Here is a 5,067-nt window from a genome sequence, read left to right as displayed (position 1 = left end):
TATTTCTGTGGTTTATAAGCACAACCAAGGTGATGGCTTCACCCCAGTAATATTATCCCAAATACTTCAGAATATTTAAACCATATCAAGTCTTACATTTTTTATAAACTAATTATGCTGTTTTTACAATGTTCATTTAAGTTCATGATAAAACTAATTCACCAATCTGTTGCTATATCAAAATCTCCCCATTCATTCCTAACTATAAAAAAATTCAAACTTATTTCCGAGTTTTTGACATTACCATGGTAGTATTTTCCTCTGTCATTTCTGAAATGTAAAGTGAGAATCTGCTTTTATTAATCTAGTTAGAAGGATGAACTTCAGACTTCTAAAATGCAGCAAAGAAATTGAGTCAGGCAGGAAAAAATAATGAGAAAGTTAGGATGCCTTCATGAGCAGGCAGAGTCATTTTATGTGGAGGTTTCCCTCAAGCAACTAAATCGAGCCCAAACAAGCCTATTTCTCTGAAACTTGCTTTACCCGCCATCCCGTCACAAAATACATTGTAATAATATCATAAAACAGCTTGAGACGAAGAAAGATTCTGATTGACTGTTCAACATTCCAAAAGGATAGATTAATATCTGTGAATCTCACAGCCGACGCATTTTAATGCAAACTTGCAGTTTGTGGGAATTGAATCTGTCCGCCAAAATCATTTATTTATATATAGGAAATGGGGGGGTAGACATTTCATAATAGCAATGAATCCAGGGGATGTTGTTATCATGAGCTAATCACATCCCATGGGCATGATAGCACTCAGCTGTGTCCCCTGTCTTGTACGGCTCCAGAGAAATGATTATCTCATGATAATAACCCTTATCCTGGCTTAGTGGGTAATAAAAAATACATACTTTCTTCCCAAGTTCTTGGGTGTTTGTGCATCAGCAAACTTTTTCCTTTTGAATTCTGGTCATGTGTTACTTCCTGTTTAGAAAACAAAAAGTGGGCCTATGTTTCAATAACATTTCCTGTTAGCAAAGTGGAAAAAGAAAATGTGTGACTGTATTGATCGGAGTGTGAAAGAACAGCACTGCAGACAGGCTGATCTCCTGAGGCCAGGGAAGGGAAGATCCATACTTGCATTGATATTTCATAGAACGTCTAGACTGGTTAATCCGCTTCAGAGAAACAAATGTATTTGAAGCACAGAAATAATAAAGAGAAATAAATGCTTATGCCATACCATACTTGTTTTGGGCTATGTACATAATGGTAGAGCATAAAACTTGAAATGTTATTGTCTTCTTTTGTCAAAACATCTACCTCTGACCTTCACACTGTCAACCTGCCAGGTTTGTCAAGTGAGATTCAATGTCCTGTCAGTCACAACAGCAAGGGATCCAGTGCTTCCGGCTTTTGCAGTGAGGACTCAGAGGCAAGGTGAAGGCAGAGCTGAAGTCCAAGGGGAAGCAGAGCATCTAGATGGAAGTGGAACGGAAGAAATTGAGAAGGGAAATGGGCACCTTTGTGAATTACGATATTTTTATTTGCATTGTTATATATCTCATGACTTCAAGTTTCCTTAATAGATTTCATTTGTTTATAAGGAATTATTGGTGCATTTTGAACATTTTAATTTCAAAATGTATCCTTAGCACAGTGCTTCATATAAAGACATGCTATTGATAAGGTTCATTTTATAGCCTATAACAAATATATAGGAACACACAATACTTAATATTTGAAAAATTAAGACTAGATCTAATGAAAGATTAAGTGCCCTGTTAAACACAGTATAGCCAATTCAAATAAGAATCAAAAAACATTATATACATGCATGAAAATGCTAAAATGAAGGCCATTAAATTCTATACAATTGGTATATGCTAATAAAATCAACTACAGTATATGTAGTTTGGAATATAAAATTAAATAGGAGGAAACAATATTAATATATCTTCATGAATGTAATTTTTGTTTTGTGAAAGGTAAAAATCTCTACAGATAACATGTCATACATTTACATAGGAAGACAGAGATCATAGAAAATTATGGGCTACAAAGAATCAGGAAGAGCCATCAGTGGGACAAGTGATCATGGGCAACTCATTTTATCTTTCTTTTCCTCCATTTAATTATTTTAGTTAAGACTTTGTCTAGATAATTTCTTCTCATCAACTGGTTTTCTAGCAAGGCTAAATATCATAGACTATTACATAGTATAGTATTATCTTATTTCATCTCATGTTTACTAAAAGCAATAATGGAAACCCAAAACACTACATAAATCAAAGGCCGTAACAGAGAGAAAAAATAATAAAGTGCAGGAAATAGACACAGACACTGTCTTTGGCTGTTAGTACACTGCCAGTCTTCCAAACTTGTTCAAGCTCATTGGGTCTTTTATGAAAAAAAATCCTATATTAAAACTGATTTATTTCACAAAATGACTTTGAATTATTGGCTTTGTAAACGATCAGTCTTTACTGATAATCTATATATATTGCTGGAAATGTTTTTGTAAAATCTAACAAACCAGCACCTGGGATTATCCTGGGTCAAGAGTTCAAGGCAGTTTGAGACGCTGCATTACATGAGACTGTCTTAAAAGAAAAAAACAAATAAATAAACAAATAAAAAACAGAAAATGAATTAATTTATTCAACTCAAGATGGCTGGATAGTGAGTTATATTCTGAAATTGGCTCTCTCAACCTCTCATACACCCCATGAGATTGGTAAGAAGGACAGTAATATTGAATTGAAGAAAAAGAGTTATGTTTTGCTAAAGCAAAACCAAAACAGTGGTTTTCGTTTTGCTAAAGCAAAACCAAAACAGTGGTTTTCTGTGGATTCAGGAGATAAATCACTTTTAATCTACAAGTTTAAGATTAGTGGGACACTGAATGTCATTGTGACCCAAAAATCTAAGTGATCCCAATTCAGTGATGCTAACAAATATACCAAACTTAACAATGTAGCTGGTCCTCAGGTTTATGATTTTATAAAACCACATGCAGAAATGTAAGAAATAGTTAGAAGTATCTGTCACATAGTGAATTTAATTCCGCCATGACGTATTTCACCAAACCATTTTTAGGAAAGAGTGGAAGTAGATGAGAGATAGAGGAAAAGAGAATGAACTCATTTCAACTAAAAATTAGTAACACTATTCTAGGCAGGCACTGAATCTTTCCAAAATCCCTAAATAAAATAAGTAAGGCAACTATATACTGAAGGCTGAGCAATACGTAAGACAAAATTAGGAGCAGGATTAAAGAGTGTCAACCACTGAGTACAGAATCTCAGTATCGAGAAGGAAGCTGTCGGGTGTTGGCTGATGGAGCTCAGAATTGGTGAACCACCAAAGCCCAACAGCCACTGAATGGAAAGTAAACTGGCTAATTGAAAAACAGCCACAAGAACTAAGTATGGATTTCTCTTTCCTACAAGAAGGAAGTATAAGCTGACCATTTATATAAAATAAAGTAGTCTAGCACTTACTTTCAGCTTTCCTTTCTAAAACAGAAGCTCATAATAAAGAAATGTTAGTGAGAATTGAATATAAACTGTGAAGTATAGGACAGAGGGTATGAGGGAAAACAGTTGGTGGTTAAATAGCAGAAGATGAAATTCTTGAAGATGGACATCTTTTCCGAAGCTCTTTCTCATTTTGGGATGTCCCCCAATATCAATTGAAAATAAAATGAGCAATAGAAATCAATAAAGTTCAAACTCAGTTCACGCTTTATTTAAGGAAAAAAGAAGAGAGAATATACTTCAATAGACTATAAAAGTATAGCAAAGAGACAAAAATATTATTTCACAAAAAGCTAAAAAAAAAAAAACAACAAAAATATATACAAACATGAGGGCAGACAGCTCAAGTAAGAATAACCAGTGAAAGAAACACTTTTAAAAAATGATCACATTATAAAAGAATGTGTGAATTGCAATGTATAGGAGATCATAATACAAGGGAAATCAAAAAGCTACATCACTCAAGAAACAAATGAAATAAGAAAAACTAGAATTTCAGAGGAATGAAAATAGCTAATAGCTATATAACAAAGATTAGAGTGCCAGGAAAGATAACCTTCCTTTGAATTGTTGGTAAGGGTAGTCCAAGAGACTACCAAAATAATATAGGTTACTGCCATAGCCCATGTTTGCCTCCAAGAATTTGATGGTAAGACACTATTACTAAAGACAGGACATAGTGTAGATGCAGGACTTGGGGCAATTGATCTGGATCTTATCTAAAAGCCTCCTCCCAGCTTTCATAGGATCAGAAAGCCCTGTGCAAACTGCCAAGGGGGAAAAATACAATCAATATTCTGACCCAACTGTAAAGCCCATGAACCACAACAATGACTGGCCCTGAAAAACATCTGTTGGTGCCAGAGTAACACATTTATCTTGGAGATAGTCAACAACTGTCTAATTGAACTTAAGGCTTGCTTCATAGGAGATAATCCATTCATGGTGCTGTAAATATAGCCATGTACACATGATTAGAGAGGTCACAGACCTTAGAAAAGAACTTACTACTGCCAATTTCCTCAACCAACATAATGTCTTATTATATTCTAAATACGTATTGTTATACTCACAGAAAAGTGTAGCTCCTCCCTCCAATCATCAAAGAAGCTTCTTTTTTCAACAAAAAAGAAACTATTACAGAGTTCCACAACTGATCAAAATTTAGATGGTAAGCAACTGTGTTGTGCCTAGCCCCAACCGACACACGTACAATGTAACCTCTACAACTAAGGCTAAAGAAACATCATATAAGAGGGAGTGGAAAGGTTGGAAGAGCCAGAGGAATAACACACCTGCTGCTAGACAATGAATTCTAGACGTGGTAGGGGGTCTGCACTCATGAGATCTCTACAATATGGCCCCCTAACGAGAAATACATAATGATAAAATCCATTGACATGCCAATGTAGATGGGATACATTTCACGGGGTCCCATTTTCTAGATGAAAGGCTTCATAGAATTCATGGATGCTGAATCAGTTTCTTCTAGGGATGAACATCCTGATATATAATCTAATCCCAAGTGGTCAATCCTAAACACATGTACACATGAGCACCACTAAAATAGACTCAGAAC

This window comes from Nannospalax galili, unplaced genomic scaffold, assembly GCF_000622305.1.
Source record: "Nannospalax galili isolate Female #2095 unplaced genomic scaffold, S.galili_v1.0 scaffold329, whole genome shotgun sequence".
Classification (NCBI taxonomy): domain Eukaryota; kingdom Metazoa; phylum Chordata; class Mammalia; order Rodentia; family Spalacidae; genus Nannospalax; species Nannospalax galili.
The sequence above is the reverse complement of the archived record's forward strand: the minus strand, read 5'-3'. Positions refer to the sequence as shown.